Source organism: Accipiter gentilis, chromosome 5, assembly GCF_929443795.1.
Source record: "Accipiter gentilis chromosome 5, bAccGen1.1, whole genome shotgun sequence".
Lineage (NCBI taxonomy): Eukaryota > Metazoa > Chordata > Aves > Accipitriformes > Accipitridae > Astur > Astur gentilis.
In genome coordinates, this window is record NC_064884.1 from 16,271,003 (window position 1) to 16,289,817 (window position 18,815).

Sequence of the window (18,815 nt, forward strand, 5' to 3'; positions counted from 1 at the left end):
AGGTGAGACAGGCAGGCTCAGGTAGCAAGACCACAACCATACCCGGTATGGTTTGCAATGCTCTCCATACTCAGTATGTTTCTATGCCACAACGCAAAACCTCTCTAAGTCCGTCCCAGGAGTCTCAGCTACTACAAATATTCATGTGCTAATTTTCCCAACAGCTTTAAAGCATGCAAATTAATATTATCCTCATGACTTTTAGAGAAATTCATGGTGTTAAGAGAATTAACCTGGCCAAAGTCAGAGAGGAACGGCTGTGGCAAAACTGGGACCTGACTGTAAATCACTTTTCCCATAGATCTCCAACTTACTTCTCAAGGCATAAGCACTACTAGAGAAGATCAATGGAACATAAGTGGGTTTAATGCTAATGTTTCCTAAGGTTTCAGTGACTATGTCTCATATTCACCATTAGTTTAGACAGAAACCGAGCAGCCATCAAGTTGTGTGAGGCAGAAGCCTGTGCCCATATTAAACACTCTCCACACCTCAAAGCAGCCCAGGTACAAATTCTACACACCTCAAAGTGTACGAAACAGGGTGCATGCAGCTGGTGCAGAGGTTTGCTCTCAGCAGCTCCCAGGAATGTGCCGCTCGTGGGGCGGCTCGATAATATGTCGTCCTACATCCAGGAGGACTTTGTTCTCTGTGGGGTGAAACCTCAGCCTTCAGTTTATTAAATGCAATCACAGAAGCCAAAAGGATGAGTCACAAAGCCAGTTGTGTAAGCATGCATACGATGAAAGCACAGAGGACATGCATTTTTCTTCACGGAGGATTGCTTGGGTCTGGCAAAGCCCTTCTGATGGGCACAGGCGAGCGGTTGGGGCATAGCCCCCATCCATCACCTCCCACCTGATGCCAGCGAGAGCTCAGGCAGATGGCCTGTACAGGTCTTGACCACAAACTAGCCACAGAGCAACAAAGCAAACAGCAGGTACGGATACAGTGGTGAGGACATACTGGCACGCAACCTCTCCCACAACACCAGTGATAAAGCTCTCTCTGTGTTGCTCGTCAAGATTTGGCCAAAAAAGGGGGAGCTGTGAGTCCCCCCTACCTTCCTCAGATGCGGTGCTGTCTCTTCCATGCCTCACTGGCCACATGAGCTCCCAACCTGCTTTCTCACTGCCCCTGTCCCCCAGCCCCTTTTAAAAGATTAGGTGAAGGGGAACAGAGGGTAAGAGGGATGAGCACCCCTAAAGCTCCACCAACAAAAGCTGCCGGCACAGGACACCTTCGCCAGCGAGCAGATTGCAAATGGCACCGACAGCGAGATGTAAAACATACAGAAGTAAGGGCTGCAGCATGTCCTGGCTGAAGCTGGGCAGCATTTTTCTGATCTCTCCCTGGCTCAGCAGATTTCAAAGCCTTTGCCAGGACCAAACACCTGCCCGACCACAGGAGCCACAGCAGGGCGGACGGCCTGTCGCCAGGATTGGATCCTGCCTCTCTTCTGCATTGGGCCTAATCAACAGGCTTTTGCTTGGGAAAAACAAGGCTGCCTGTGGAGAAGCACTGGGGGTGAGGAAAGGGAGAACAAACACCTGCAGGTGCTGCTGCTGCTGCTGCTGCTGCTGTGGTAGAGATGTCTCGACCTCAGAGAGGGACCTGCTCGTATCCCCACAGGGTATGGAAGGAAAACGAAAGCTACGGCTTAAAATCAGCTCCAGGGACAGCTGTGCCTTCACGTTGCCATGGCTCACTAGTTTCCACCCCACAGCTGTGACCTCCTTTGGTGGTATAGGTAGACCCTTGGAAAAGCAACTGGGGGTTGGATCTGCTTTGTTCTCCTCACCCAGACCATCTCTTTTCCTTACCCCCTGCCTCCAGCCAGATGTGCTCACTGCCTCTCTCCTGCCAACCCTTGTGTTCACCCTGGTGTTAATTCAGCAATTCAATTCAGGAAGCTGATCCAGCTGAAATATTCAGCAAGGAAAAAAAGAAGTTTCCAACCAGAATATAAGCACTGCCTTTGAACACAAAAAAACCCTTCTTAATTTGTTTTAAAAAAAAACATAGAAGAAAGAAAGAAAGAAAGAAAGAGAGTGAAGTGTCTTCATAAAAATCTTCTTTTAAGTTGAAGAAAAGTGCCATGAAAATACCGACCTTCTAACACCATAAATTGAGTTGAAGAGGAGATGGTTGGTGCCTTTACTGAAAGAGTCATCAGACTGTATGGAATTCATCACTGGTTTACTCTTTTAAAATAAATCAACTGGCAAAGTTACGATGTGGCCTACTTAATTTGTTGTCTTGAAACTTGACAAGCATTTAAGATTCATTCCCAAAGCCTGGAAAAGGAGTGGGGAGAAAAATGCAGGCACCATATCCAAATCCCTGCGTTGAGACATCGTCCTCTTCCAGACACTACAAAAAGGCACCAGGACAGCAGTCAGTGGCTGCAGCAGTGCCACTAATGAGAGGAAAATTGGGCTCCAGCGGCCCTCACAAGGAAGACCAGTCCATTGCCCTGCCTTAAAACAGGTCAAACACAGTGTTTCTAGCAGATATTTGTTCTATATGTTTTGAGAAGTTTCCACTGATGAAGGTTTTGCTCCGCACCTGAGCAAGCTATCTTCCTCACCAGCAAGTCTTTGCATGAGCCTCCTTCCTTTCTGCTTCAAAGGCCATACAACCTTTTCTATGGCTAACAGATATGGAGACCAACGCCTTCCGTTTCCCCTTGTATCCATCCTCTACACAGCCGGAGGTTGTTACGGCACCAAGCCCTTACTCTTTTCTCTCCTAGGCTTGCAGTTTCTCTCTTGCTCTCTTCTCACTTCCTCATTTCTTCTCATTTTCCATGAAATGTGGTGTCCAAACCCATGTGGCTTATCTGCAAGGGTACACTTTTGTGCACACATTTTTGTCCCCAGCTCCAACAAACTCCTGCACTTGTTTCAGTTTCAATGTAAGCTACAAAGTACACCTCCCTACTGCCAACCCACCCTTTTGAAAACTTTCCAGAATCCACTTTTTCCTTTGTTATTTTTTATTATTTTCATAACCTCAGATTATATAGGCTGCCATATCCAAAATGAAAAATAAGACAATAAAACTATACAGCTCCATCATACAGCTCCACCAAAAATCCAAAATCTCCTTGCTCTTTCCCAGGTGAGACACTGAAAAAACTCCACCAATGCCTCCAGAAGCACAGCACTGCACAAAAAATGTAGCCCAAGGGCTCCAGAAACCCAAAGGTTTGGCAAGTATACCTTGGTGCTTTAATTAAAAGTCCTTGATAGGTTTAAAAATGTTTAGGTGTTTTGAGTTTTTTTGTAGGGGAGAGAAATTGATTATATCTACCTGGGTGTATTTATAGCAGCTTAATCTTCTTTGAGAGTTCGTATTTTCTCTGATTTGATAAGATTATGGCCCTTTAATAAGTTGAAGTATTCTGATACTTATGACACTCTGGCACTCGGTTTGTTTGCTTTAGCATTGGAGATTGCACAAGAGACATGAAAGGTTTCAGCGTAGCTGGAAAGTCACTTTTGATGAAATCACACATCGCTCCAGGGGCTGCATTCTTTACAATTTGTGCATACTGATGATATGTGTCTTCAGATGCATTTTGGCAACCCTGTGCCATTTTCAGAAATCCATCTGGGACTCAGGAACAAAGCAAACACACATGAACATGAGGAAGACAGAGCTGGCACAGCTACCGGATGGAATTTCTTTAAGGAAGCTAAATCGCTTGTTCATTTTGTTGGCAGAAAGATAGGAAAATGAGTGTTCCTGTTCTTGATGAACTTTGTGATATTGTTAAATCCTTCAGACAACATATAATTCATGGCAAAGCTGTGGCAGAATTCCTTTGCACTTATCCACAGTGTGGCTCTCCCCCAAAACACAGATCTCTGCCTTCATTTCATACACAAAAAGTTGCCCAGATGAACAATAGCTCTAACTTTAGAGAAAAATCAAAACACTTGCCTCTATTTTTTTGCTTCATCCCTGCCAAAATTCATTATGACTCCATCAGCTGCATAGTTTTCTTGCACTAAAAGAAAAAAATACAAAAGAAAACTCCATTCTGTGATACGGATTGGCAGGTGACTTCCAAAGAGAGTTTGCCAGGTAATGCCTTGAGCTTTGCCATGCAAGCACCGAAGGGAATGGCGCAAACAATGCCCCATACCTGACAATGCCCCTCAGCGCAGGTAGCACCAAGCAGTGTTCCCAAGGCTGCATGATGGCATATCCCTGAGCCCAGAACAGAATGAGGAGGTGGCACATATTTGAACTCTGACCACTAAGCCTAAATCTCCTTCATAGGTACCAGCGAACATTTGAGTTACACCAGCCGAGGATTTAGCCTGGGACTGCAAATTGTAATTAATACCCATCCCAGCTTTGCATTTCTTTTGGAAAAGAGCAGTGAATCACTGAAGTGGAGACTTGCAGAGGAAATCCTCAGCCACAACAAAAAGATTTCATGCTTTATCTCCCCCTCTCAAGTATTTTAGCAGACAGAGGATTTTCCTCCCAGTGACAACAATAAATACGCTCATTGAAGAAAAATATGTGGAACAGGAAGACCTGCATTCCTTGTGTGAAAAATACGAGTGGTTTATGCCAACTGCATTTTTCAGGAACAACTCATCCACATGAAGAAATGGCTGCTGTGATAGTGTCAGGATCAGTGAGGCCTACAGTAACGTGCTGTATAACTGACAGATGGGAAAAGTAGAGAGAGAAATGTGGCTTGGTCTTTGTGTCTTCCAAAGTTTCCATTATTAATATGCCTCTTTGACTCACATTTGAATGACTCATGTCTTCCCTGCTCCTTGCTCCTGCTGCTTTGTGTAGTAATTGTACCTTATTCCTAATTGTACCATTCCCCAAAGTTTAGTTATTTTGTGTTTAAGAGACCCCTTGAAATACATCCTGACATCTTGGGTTCTTCAGGGCAAGGATTTGGAAAGCTTGTCCTGCAGTCATTTAGGCATGTACTTAACTTCATACTTAGGTCCCTAAATTAATTAAGCTTACCAAAGTGATAAGACTTAAATGCAGTCTGGTAGTCCAGACAACAATACATCTATTGGATTTGATTATTATTATTATTTTTAAAAGAGAACTCAAAGAGGGAAAAAAAGAGCTGAGAATATTTGCTAACCTTTTCTAGAGGGGAAAAGAGTGGCAAAGACGCCAGCCTCACATATGAGGTAAGGAAGTGCCCACATTTCACCACATCAGGTAGTTAAAAAGCAAGGACAACACACTTCCCACTCCCTTCCTGACCACTGTCGTCTTCAGAGCAGGAGCCCATGGACACTGCCCAGCTGCAAACTTTCCAAACTTCCTGAAGTCTTCCCCTCCCTGGTAGCACCGGTGCGAGTGGTTCTCCCATATCCAGTGGTTTTGCTCAAGTCACCCATGGCCATGACAGCAAAGGGCATTGCCTCCTTTAAACAAGGGTGCCATGACTCTTGTTTCCCTTATGCCAGATCCGCAAGACACGTAGGGCAAAATCAAAGGCAGAATAAGAGACATCAGTGAGCAAAATTTTGGGACGTGATTGAAGAGTGGCAGAACAGTCAGGCATTTGTGCATGGGGGCTGCACATGTGAGCCCACTGTCAGCGTGCTGTGGGGCTCACTTCACCATGCTTACCTAGGCAAGCGGAGGGCATTTGGCGCCAGTCGAAAAAGCAGAGACTGAGCTGTGCCAGTCTCACAGTGTAAAAACACTCAGCTCCCTTTCAGCCATTAAAATGAATGAAGAGCAAGACTGTTTGGATAAACATCAGCCAAAAGAAACCTTGGAGGCAGTTAGAAGGCTACTGCTTCATACAATATAGACCATGTTTCCAAATACAAATATTACACTTGGCAAAGACGCTCCTTTGCTTCATGAGTTATGTTGCATTTTTTGTTATGTTTAAGTTTGTGCAAGAGGTATAAATAGCTGGACTGATATTAAATGAGCTTTTCATTTTTTATTTTTTTTTTTGCAAAATATCAAAATGGTCCCAGCTTTTCATGGAACAAACACACTATATTCTTGTGCCTGAATTTTCATTGCTAATTACAGAAAGTAGCATGTAACTGAAAAACAATGTTCAAGAGCCAGACATGAAAAATACAACTTTCCTATATGAAGTCATTTTTCAGAAAGCTGTCTGGAGAAGGGCATCTGGTTCACCATATAATTTACATGTGTGCATACATGCTTATTTGCCTCACAGAATAGTAATTAGCTTCTGCTCGCACTACGCTAGCACATGAAAAGCCCCGTGTCCAAGCTGAGGAAGAGTAAGACAGAGGTACCTGGTTTTGGTCTTTAGTCACAACTGCTTTGGCTGATCCTGTATTCCCCAAAAGCAGCATTAATAGGCGGTCATGCTTACGGACCTATAGAAACAAGACTACACTTTCTACTGGATACAGCCAGCTCCCATAGCAAACCTCAGCGACCAGCCATGCCTCTCCATCTCATCATGAGTAGATACTACAACCTGGAGGCCCACAAAGCCACTGAAAGCCTATTTCAGGTTAACTTTGGCAGAAGTATACCTGGGGTTGGAGAGGAAATTCTTCAGTGAGAATGAGAAAGTTACTCTAGGTGCCAAATTCAAACACAACCACATATTAATCACCATAATATGCTAGAGGCCAAATGGCACTTTTATTTGTTCTTCGATAAATCTGAGTGTGCATAAACACGAGAGCACAGCAGGGCCCTCACTAGCTGAATCCCCAGCTAGAGAGGTCCCAGCCACGGCCAGGACCTGACACTGCTTCTTTATCAGCACAGCAGCAATGTCTACCTGGTTTAACCAACTCATACCTGAATGGATAAGCAAGTTACTTTTAAAGAGGGATATGAATCGAACTACCCAACAGTGATGCAAAGCTAAATGACTGTCTTAGATAAACCACAGAGAGGAGTTCAAATACACCATTAGTTTAGCATTGCAAAGGACTTTCAACTTCAGACAACACAAAGGGCTGTCTATTCCCACTGAAAGTCAATATTTACTTCCATTAAAAAAAACTTCACCTGAGTATTTCCCGAGTATTTTAGAAGTGTTACAAGACCACCATACCAGCAGAGCAGACATCAACTGAAAATATGAAAGTATGATTCATCCTTCTGCAGCCTGCAGATCCACAGCAAATGCATACTGCATACTATTTACTTACAGGAGGGTTAAAGGGAGTGGCACACAAAATCCTCTGTTAAACGAAAGAGCGTTTTTTTGTTTGTGAGTGGAAGTGGCAAATGCCCACCACAAACAGCTATTATTTAACGTGGCGCACAGGACCTCTCCATCCATTCATCTGACTTCAGCAGTTAGGCGAGAGCAACCAAGGAAAGTCTCTCCTGCACAAATGCCTCTGAGGCTCAGACGCTGGAACAGCATTAGGTCAAATGCTGTAGATTAGCAGTCAAAGTACAAAATTAAACACAAAGCCATTTTCTCCCCTAATCCCTCATGGTTTTGCTGATGGCCAGAACCTCTCGTCAGAAGCAGATGGGTGTGCATTGCAGTACATCCTTACAAGTAGCTCATTTACAATTCTGGTTATTTCCCCTTGTACCAGTGTAGGGAAAAATATTGATCACCACTGATACAGTGGCTGATGGAACAGAGTAAGAATTACTTAAAAAAACCCCACAGAAATGTTGGTAATTTTAGCTCTGGACACCATTCTAGGAGAGTTGTTGAGCATTGCAGGAAGTGTCTGACCACTAATAAACATCCTATGGCAGTGTGGCCAATCTTTACTGAAAGGCCTCTGTTATCTTGTAATCAATGGTTCTTGACCTCATTTTCAGTTCACATGTTTAGCTGTGAGAAGTAGCTTGTTTTTCAGCCAACTTGATAATTCCCAGAAAACATACTTAGAAAGAGCTGAATTAGATTTACCCAGCTTCGTACTCATTCTCTATGAAAACAGCAACTCCCAAAACAAAGGTGTGGGACAAAGAAAACATGCTGTGAATTAGAGAAGAGCCATTTCCTGCATTTGCTTACTGCCACTCCTCATATGGAAAAACTTGTATTTTTAACACCACAGAATTAGTACAGGGTGGTGAGCCTTAAGCTGTCATTAGAGGCTGCCAAATGAGCCAATGTCCCTTGTGTTAGTAAGTAAATAGGGGTGTACGGAGTGTTGAACAAACAAACAAACAGAGCGTGCAGGGGTGTCTTTTGGACTCTACAGTTGTCAGTAGAGTAGGAGTCAAAAGAAACCTTGCACTATTTTCTCTCTGCTTTCACACCAGGCACTGGTACAGGTGCCTTGCATCCCTATCTGGACTGGTGAGATCGGTTCAGTTACTTGTTTGATTGCAGTTAAAGCCATCGAAAGATCATCCCACTCTTAGACAAGCCCCTTGCAGTTGTATCAAAGAAGCAGAACGTGAAAAAAATTCAGCCTCTGGATTAATTACTCTGGTCAGTGAGATTCCTCTACAATCCAGGCAGATGCTGGCCCCTCCAGAGATGTAAAATGTATAAGCAGAGTTGCATACTTTTTAACAGGTTTTGCTCGCACAGAGCCACGTCACAATAGGAGCTGGACCTGGGAGCCCTTCTGTCCGACCATGGGTGAGGGAAGAGACCTGGGGCTGCAAAGCCACTTTCTGGAGGTACCAGAGTGACAGGCACACAAGCAGGTCCAGCATGATGTGGAGGAGGAGGCATGGTTGGACAAAACTGGGTGAATTGTACCAGTGTACAATTCATGTACAGACAAATCTGTATGAGTGGTATGAGCTCTATGCCTGCCCATGCATGGTGACTTTGAATATTCTCTTCTCAATAAAGCGCTGGGAAGTTAAATGCAAACCAGGCTTGTGACACCTGTCTGATGGTGGCCTTGCTGGCCAAGCTCAGATAAACCTCCCTGCATTTGTATGCAGAAACAAAAATACCAACCCTCATCTCCCTTCCTCCAAACTGCCCACAAAAGCCTACCAGAATTTCTTCTAAAATTAAAATCTTACTCATGCATAAAGGAGAGGGAAAAAAAAGAGAGACAGGAAAGTACACAACGATGTACACACACTTGGCAAACTCCAGTCTTAGTTTCTGTGTGGGGAATAGGACAGCCCAGCCAGGGTAAGCCCCTCGCTGGTCTCTGGGCCCTCTTACAGCTATATTTATGGTAGCTGTGATTCTGCTGAAGATTTTGTTTCCCCATTCCCCACCTCCTTACTCCACCCCAAATCCCAAACTGTCCATTTACTTTGAAGCCAGATCGCAAGCCCTATTTCTTCTCCTTAGCTAAGATAGTTCTATGAAAGAGTAAGACCTTAAATATGCTTTGACTTTGTTTTTTATGCTTAATATAGACTGAAGAGATAATATTAAAGCTTGCTCTTCTATTTTTTTAAAGTGTAAAAGCACTATTGCATTAAACATATCCATCAAAAGAAATACTGCTTTCACTTGCATATTGTTGCCATAAAATCTCTTGAAATGACATACAGCACCACTGTGATTCTCACACAGGCACCAAGGACAAAGAATATACGATGCACAGGGGTTTATTTTAAAGTCATGATCTAAAGGTAGGAAAAAAGTAACGAGCTACCAATTCTCTGTTGACATCCCCACTGCTGTACACTTCTCTAAGGAGATACTGCCTCTGCAGACAGACTGCCCTGAGGCTCTTCTCCTCATCTTCTTTGTATGATATAAATAGGTAGAAGCAGCCCACAGCCTCCTTCCAGCACAAAGTGGATCCTCAGTCAAGAAATGGATGTGGGGCTTGCGTTCCCTCATGTTTGCAGTGGCTGTTGCCTTTCAGAGGTGAGATGTTTGTTTTCCAAGGGGAGGGAGTTTCCCTCCATACACAGACATCCCTTTGGCCATGCAGCCATGCACCTGTGGGCTGCCATCACTCCTGCACCTCTAACTGTTGCAGATTGTCCATAACCCGAGAAGTATTTGGAGTGTTTGAGCAGGGTGGCTCTGGAGCAATTTACTGCGAAGCTCTGCTGACCATTCCAGGTGGACATGAGGTCTATTAGGCAGTTTGGAAGAAGTTTCTCTGCATAACTCAAAGGCATCATTCAACCAAAGCTAAACACTTGCCTTCTTTATCCTCCTGAAAACTGGTCTTGCTTCTGTACCACGGACATGTTTTCACTTAGGTTACTCAAGTTTAGCATCTTGTCAAAAAGCTCCCAAAGGTCTTGGAGTTTGCAGAGGTGGATGGTGCTACGAAAACACAGGACCTGCGCAGCCAAGCTGGGGACGTGGGCATCGCCCCCCCGGGGCACCCGATGGCCCCTCATATTTCCTGCGCTTCCCTCCATCCCACGGGGCTATGTGGCTGCAAACTCCAAAGTGTTCACAAGTTAGTGACATTTCTACGGGAAAGCATACAGAGTATTAGGCAGCCGTGATTTAGCTGGTGAGGAAGTAATGATTTATAATAACATTTGAAGCAGGTCATTAAATATGACCCCCTCATTGCAAACCCCATGCTGAACAAGATATTTTCTTGTAAATGATTTACCAGCAAGCTTTTCATACTTCTGCCTAGTAGCTTTTCCATAACCAAAGTCAGACTCTCTCACATTTCCCAAATCCTGGTAGCAGTTTTTCTTCAAACTGTGAAGATACCTCAAGGCTGCTGCAAATTGGTTAGGGTAGCTCAGCAAAAAGGCAGAATTTGGGGCTGTTTCGAAGACATAGCTGCTTTCTCTGATATGAACTTCACTTTGTTAGAAATACAACTCCAAAGCTTCTGAAGTGAAAGCAACCCAGGTTTAGTTTTCCTCTTTTTTCCTCATCTACAAGGTGCTACTCCAGCTCCACTCCTTGTTCTTCTCAAGCTCCCAACACAACGTCATCCAATCACCTTCCAGAAATACCCACGGCTATGCCTGGCATTTGTTTCTTTACAATCCAGCTTTTCAGGAAGAATTAGTCCTGAACCCTGGGGCCACAGCCATCTCAGGCTGCAGAAGTGCAGAGCATCCTGCAGGAGGCTGGAAATTACACAGCAACATCAGGCTGCCGTGGAAGCACCCAGCAAACCTACCACAGTCAAAACCTGTCAGAGCAGCCTGCCTCCCAACACGAAGCAACTTTCTTACTCCACTCTTTTCCTTTAATTTCCAGAAGGAAAGTCTGCTTTCATAGCAGAGAGACCAAACTGCTGTGCCGCTGCCTTCGTGTTGACAAGCTGCTGGTTTGTAGTGCCACACTCGAGACTGCCTCAGTGTTGCAACAAGCGATATAAAAAAAAAGAAGGTTGCTCTTGGGGGCACCCACCTCACTTCTGTTTAATTTTCTCTGTCTGCCATTGCTAAGCAACCTGAATCTCTACCTCCCATCTTCCAAGGAGGGGACACTGGTCTCCGAACTCTCAACTAAACAGCCAATATGTTGCTGAGGCTGCAGGGTGGGTCCCTGCCTGGGCGTGAGCATCCAATGCCCACAGCAGCCCTGTGTCTGCTAAAGCCGATGCCTTGACTAGTGCAGGGAGGATTTCTGCTGAGGGCTGCCGCTCCTCCTGGGATGGCCATACCTGCGCACAAGCCAAGGCAACTCTAACTGTGCCAGAGGGCACTAACAGAGCACCTGGAGGTGTTCTCCTTTGTGGGGAAACCTCAAATTCTGCTTGCCCATCCTCCTCCAGGAGCGGCCATCTTCAACATGAATCTGCAGATAACCTTTTCAAGGCAGAGAAATCTGGCAATCTGAAGCCATCACTGCAGTGTTCATATCCCACGTTTTCCATCATGAATAAGTTATACTCATGTCCTTCTGAGAGGCATTTCTAGTTCTGCAACATCACATAGCCCAATCCCAACTCCCGCTGAAGTCTGTGGAAGCAATCCATCTTGCCTTTTGTCAGCTCTGGGCCAGGCTTCGGTCTCCAAAGGACAATCACAACTGAAGATAAGCAAACAAGCTACACAGTTTTGTTTGGTTTTGCCTTTTAAGTATAAGTTTTCATCTGTGTAACTAAAACTGTTCCTTCACAAATGAGGATGGATCATATTGCATGCTGCACTTGATAGCATGAGAAACAAAATGTTTGCATTTATTTAGCTAGCAGATTTCATTTGCCTTTTATGGAGGCAAAAAAAAAAATCCTCCACCAAAAAATCAGAATATTTACTCTCATAAAGAACACTGCTTTCTGATATTCTGAACATCTGATGTCCCTTAAAGAAGATACTTAAAAAACAAATAATGCGCATGTACAATGAATAAAGCCTCATTCTTGCTTTAGGACCAGGCCACATATAAAAGGTATCAATAATGAAAACATCCAATATTTGATGTCAAGGACTGGATGCTCTGTAAGCCTGTTTATACCTACACCACAAGCAGCTGGAAGAAGATGACAATCTCAAGAAGGCAGGTGGAAGAAGACAACACCTTCAAGAAGTCAGATAATACTTTCTTTGAAGCAGAAACTCATATAAAACGTAAAAGGGAAAACTATTTGCGTGTGAACGTCTTTGTAACCTTCATTTTTTAAATGGTTCTGGCTTTGGACAATTACAGGCAACTGAAGCTGCCCTTGTTGATGCCAGCCTTATTCATGCCAAGTGCAAGCTATGCAGCTGCTCAAACACAGCCACAGAGTTGAGCCCAGCATGTATGGAGCCACCAGGGAGATGACTGAATTTACTGGCGCTCAGCATTGGGCTCTAGGTCCTTAAAACCATAAAGAGGTATGTGTCAAATTTCAACCTCCCCGAGCAACACAGTTTTTGCATAGACTGTCTTATGAAGCCAGGCTGGGAAGCAGCCTCACTCTCCACGGTTGGTGTGCCAGGCAATCACACAGCAGCCACAGCTTTTTGCTAACACCTCAAGAACAACGTGAAGGCTTAATTCTGAAGCTGCATTCCCAGCAGTCCAGGGGAGAAGACACGGCGGAGGATTTATATCAGAAGGCACGACAGGCTGATGCTCTGCCCCACTCGGGCACAAGCCGTGCTCACACCTGGGCTCTCAGGCACACTTGTAGCGGAGGGGCAGGAGGGGATATGCAGGAGCAAGACGCGATGTTACCACACGTGTGTGTTAGTTCCAATACTGAAACCGTGTCCCTGTCTGTGGTACCCCCCGGTGGCCAGGTCTGACATAGCAATCTCCCTGCCACCTGCGACGCTTCTCCCACAGCAACCTCCGTGCACTTCTCCATCCACACCGACCGCCGTGCCATCCGCAATGCTTCCTCACCCCTAGTGATCTCGATGGCACGTGCTCATCCATAGCGATCTCTGTGCCACCTGCAACACTTCGTCATCCCTCACCACCTCCCTGCCACGTGTTCATCCGCAGCAACCTCCAAGCCACCCACAGCCCTTCTTCATCCCTGGTGATCCCTGCGCCTCCCGTGACCCTTGGCCCCTTGTTTCTGAGCAGAGCCCTGGGTGAGCACAGAGCTCCCACAGGGCCTGACCTGTGCTGACACAGGGCACAGCAGTCCCTGGCTTTGCTGCTCACTGGAGACTGCTCAGAGGAATGGAGCTGTCCTTTCCACAGCTCCCGGTTGGGCAGCTTTGTAGGGGTGGCTCCTGCCTCTGTCCACATCTTATCATCCAGCTGCTCCTGCAGCTGCCTTCCAGCTGTCTGTGTGCGGTGGGCAGGGCCCGCAAGACCCCACGGCCACTCTGCATCACTGGCCACCTCCACCTCCCCTGTTTCCAGCAGGCAGAGCCCTCGTCAGCCCTTGGCAGGCTGCGCCCGCAGCAGCAAGTCTGAGCTGGGAAATGAAAGGAAATGGCGTGAGGACACAAGGTGCAGAAGGTTTCCCTCCTCGTGTCTGCCCAGATATGTAGCATGCTCAGCAGACACGTGGCACTCCTGATTTTGGAGGATGCTGAAGACGCAGGGGAGCCCAGGGATGCAGGAGTTTTACCCAGCAGGTTTTGGAGGCAGGTAGCTGGTGCACCAGGCCTCATGACCATCATTTCTCTTCATGGTCAAAGTGCAAAGGCTATTCTTGCTCCTGGGTTTGGGGGGGGGATTTTTTTTTTTTTAGCCTTTTTTCGATATGGCAATGCGATGCCAACAGATGGAGCTGTTCAGAGCAGAGACCGCTCACTTTGGCAGAGTACAGAGGAAGCACTGGACGAGCATGAAATTCTAATTATTAAACATAATGAGAGATGAATCATCTCCAAGCAGGAGACAAACTCTATTTACTATCCTAAAGAGAAAAATAAGTCTGTCAACAAAGCTATAGCCCAGAATGGGGGAATCCCAGGATTTCTCCGTCTCTGCACATGAGGATGTTCTGTACCAAGAGAGAGGAAGGGCTCATCACACCTCTTCAGCAGAGGGTTGGAGCCTCACAGTCCTGTGCTGGACTCACATCATCACTCACCAGAGCTTCAAATCAAAAGGATACATCGTGCAGGACTTTTTTCCTTCCCCCCCAGCCTAATCCCAGACTTCAAAGCCAGGACACATCGGCATGTCACAGAGCTATCACCCTTCATCTCCTTGGAGTTGGATCAAAGTCCTCAACCCTCTTCCCTAAACTAAGGCCACAAGCGCAGCATGAAGCCTCCACAGCTCACCAGCAACCAGGGATGTGTTACAGGCTATCAGGAGGACAGGAAAGAGGAAAGAGTAAACAACAGGTGACCCTTCTTGGATTTGTGCATGTGTGTGTATGGACAGTGAATTTGAGAGCTGCGTTGTTTCACCAGGGAGCAAATTGGGAGGAAAAATTGACTGTCAAGTGTTACTGCATTTTTTTTCCTGGCAAGATGGAGTGAAACAAAATGTATTTGGCATCCTTATTGGCACATGACTAACAAAGAACAAGGTCTTGCAGCCTATCTGCCAGTGAAATATAAATAATTAGAAAATTTAAGGTGAGGAAGAGATGTCAGCTCTATTTGAAAGATACTTGCCTTTTGATATTTTCAGGTAAGGAGAACTAATTAGTTACCAGGCAGGGGAAAAGGGCTTGTGTCTTCTATCCAGACACATGAGAGGTTTCAGAAAAGAAGAAAAAAAAGATTAGGTGGTCTTTCCATTATAAGCCCTGTTCCAAAAAGCCACTGTATCTGCTTTTACATAATGGATACAGGATTTCTCATGGCAAAACTACCTGAGCATTGCATTGTTCTTAGCAAATAGACTGCATATGCACTAATGAAGAGACATCTGTGATGAAGAATTTGCAGGGCAGAAAAATTAAACTGCATCAGTACAGAAAGCAGATATGGGTCTTTCATGACCTTCACCAGTAGCGCTGTTGCCAGCAGGAATGCACTCACTTCTTCAGGTGATATTCAGTGTAAGCCTGGCACTACATTATTGTGCAGGTGATTTTTACCAGTTGTGAAAAAATCTCAGAAATAAAAAAGGCAAATAAATTGGTAAAAATGAAAAAAAAACCAACCCACAACAAACCAAACCCAAAACTTTTGCACCAACCTAAAAGGTTCCTAATTGTGAATCAAGCTGTTCTGTAATCACTGGAACAAACAATGCCTGGTTTCTTCCAGATTTGTGCCAACTGGAGCTCACAGCAACCTACACTTTAGCCCTAACTGGGAAAAAAGTCCTGTATAAAGACTTTCTCCTGCATGGATCCTCAAGGGACTCATCAGTCTCCTTTCAATTCAGGAACTTACTGTAGTTCTTTATTCTTTCTAGCCACTTATAGTAATTTAACTGGGGAAACTTAATTGTTTACCCTCTGTTAATAGTATTCAACTGAAACAAGTGATGTCGTTGGGGGAAGAGAGAAGAAAGAGGAACAGAGAAGACTGGCAAGAACAGGACATAAAGATGGACAAACATAAAGACAGCACATGCGTATATAAACCTTATTCACAGGAGCACACTAGACTGAAGAAACCCACACCTAAGATTTCCACATGAATAGGTAATCACACTTACTAGCCAGCCTGGCCACCATTATTACTAAAAAAATGTTAAAAAGTAGTTTATGGAGAATACTCTTTGACTTATTTAAAATGGACACTTCAAGTGTTTTCTCAGGCACCAAATTATTCTGCTGACCCTGGACAGGGTCACTGCTAGACAGGAGAATTCACTGCTAGAAGGAGAAACAGCATTAGAGTGGTGGAAACAGGCTTTAGTACTCCTAGTACTGTGACTGCAAATCATCATGCTGTAGCATTCAGTAAGCATCCTAAAGAAACTGTGACATATCCTCAGGGCAGGGCTTAGGCAAGGTGAGTAGTACAGATTGGTTCTGGAGAAAAAAAAAAATCAGCAGGTCTTGTTTTCTTCATTACCTTTCCAGGAGGAGTAAAAGGAAGCCTTTTACCTCTTTGTGTGTGTTATTTATGAGACCACCTAACATGTCTGTGGCTCATTCTATTGCAATTAAATAGATGAAGGGCTAGAATTTGAACTAGGTTGAAGAAAAAGAACAGGGGATTGTTGAAAGCCTACCTCATTTCCTCAGACACCTGAACACTTTCAGGTGCTGCTTCCCTGCAGGGTTAGTTCCTACCAACTACCTTATCTGGGCTTGTCATCCCCACAGAAGTAAAAGCATCTTTATTTTAAAAGAGTTTACATGACTTTAGGGATATGTAAAATGAAAATACTTTACTAGTGAGGCAAAAGAAAAGGCATCTTAGTTTCAAAATTGAAAACAAATAAAATAGAGAAGTATTGAAAGAAGAAAACTGCATTAGCTCATACCTGAATTTAAAACTCTCACATTTTGGACAACAGGATAGTTCACTTGCCTTCTGCCCCTTGTATGTTAATGGTGAATTTTTTCCTGGGTTTCTGTTCATCATTTATAGTTGGGAGTTACCTTATTGTTGAGTTCTATTCTAATTTAGGTACCTCCCCTATGTTGGTCAAGATTTTTTGAAACTTACCTGGGAATAACTTTTTTTGATGTGCAAAGATGACACTCAAAATTATGCTTTTTCTATCCATTCATCCTTTCCCCTGAGGAATGAACTGGATTGCAGTTATCAAACTGTAACATTTTGCAAATCATATATCATAACACATTTTCTGCTGTGCTGTGGCATTGTTTGTCTTTTGGTTTGCTAATTTTCTTTCATGGACATTACATGACGCATTAATACAATAAACATGGCGTTTGAAACAATCTCCCTTCCATCCTCACACACACACACAGTATTAGTTTCAAAGGCCATCATGTCACAACATTGACTTTTAATTACCTCAAGACTTGGCATGCTCTTATCTCCCCAGAGGAGTTCACTGCCTTTTGAAAGGATTAGCCTCCAAACTTTAGAAACTGTTTCTTCATTGGATTGAGAACTGCACTTAACTAGAGTTGATTCCTGTAAAAATAGACACAAATGCACTTTTATAGACATGGCAAATTTTTCCCAAGAACAACCATAGTGCATTATAGCAGTTACTTCCAGAGATGGACTGAAAGTGATAAGAGCAACGTCCAGCAAGACAAAAAATCAGAGTGAGCGCAAGGAAGGGGCAGTTTCATTTTACACCTGATCTGATTTAACAACAGCCCAAAGCAGGTTATCCCATCCTCCCCATCCCTCTTCCAGCCGTACGCTCCTCTGTTTCCTTTATGTTAGCTCTAACAATCATGCAGCTGCAGGGCACAAAAAATCAATTCACAGGCCCAAGAGAAAACTAACCTACCAGAAGAATATCTCCTGCAAAGTTTTACTTTTAGTCCTGAAGGGAATTCTGGGTACAATTGTAATTGATACCTGCGGTGCATTGGTCTTGGCCAGCTGCCGGCGCCCACCCAGCTGCTCTCTCCCTCTCCCTCCTCAAAAGCACAGCGGGGGGAGAAATTAAGATGAAAACGTTAATGGGTTGAGCTTACAACAGGGAGATCACTTGCCAAGTACCATCATGGGCAAAACAGACACAACTTGGGGAAAAGTAATTTCATTTATTGCCAACTAAAATAGGTTTAGGACAGTGAGAGACAAAGGCAAATTAAAACACACCTTCCCCCCACCCTCTCGCCCCCAAATCCTCCACCCTCTCCTGCAAGAGGGCTCAGAGAGCTGTTTCTCATCTTTTTTTTCCTCACCCCTTGCGGCCGGATGCTCTTTTCCCTTTTCTTAAAGCTGCTTCCCCTGAGGTGCTGGGCTGTGGCCTGCACTGCCCCTGCTGGAACCGGCCGGAACCGGCCAGAACTGGCGGCAGCTGGGGCAGGGCAGGCCCGCCTCTCCTCACAGCCCCCCCCGCCAGCCCCTCCACACCTGCACACAAGACAGCACCGCAGACAAAAGAGCTTACTTTTAGCCACAAAAAGTAAAGCAGCAACGTTTTCAAATACGGACAATTTGATATCGATGTTAAATTGAATCTCCTCTGGCCCACGGGCAGTGGGGCCAGGAGATTTCCAGCACAGCATCACACTGCCCAGCTGTATCAGTCAGATACAACTCACATTTTAAGAAAACAATTCAAAAAATATGTTTAATAGGATTTCTATCGCAGGTACAGTACATACCAAAGATGTTACAATCCTGGCTGGTATTGCGGTTTATCGGCACTTAACCTTCAACACGGTGGTTTTGCCACAGGCGAGTTGTATTGCACCAAACCGAAATCCTCGCTCATGCTTGTTCTGCGATGGTATGTAGTCTGTACCATTCAAACACAAACACCCGAAGTGAAACCAGGGCTGCAGAAATGATTACCTTTAGGAAAACTGTTGAAATTATAAAAGTATGCTGAGAGCCCTTGGCTAGTGAAGAGTTCCTTTTGGAGCCTGGCAGCATCAGATTATTTGGCCAGAGGAGTCTGTGGTTTGGTTGTTCCACTTGGCTTTTCAAGCCTTGTACATCCACCATATATTCCCAGATAATCCAAAAAATAAGTATGAGTCATCAAAACATTTTGC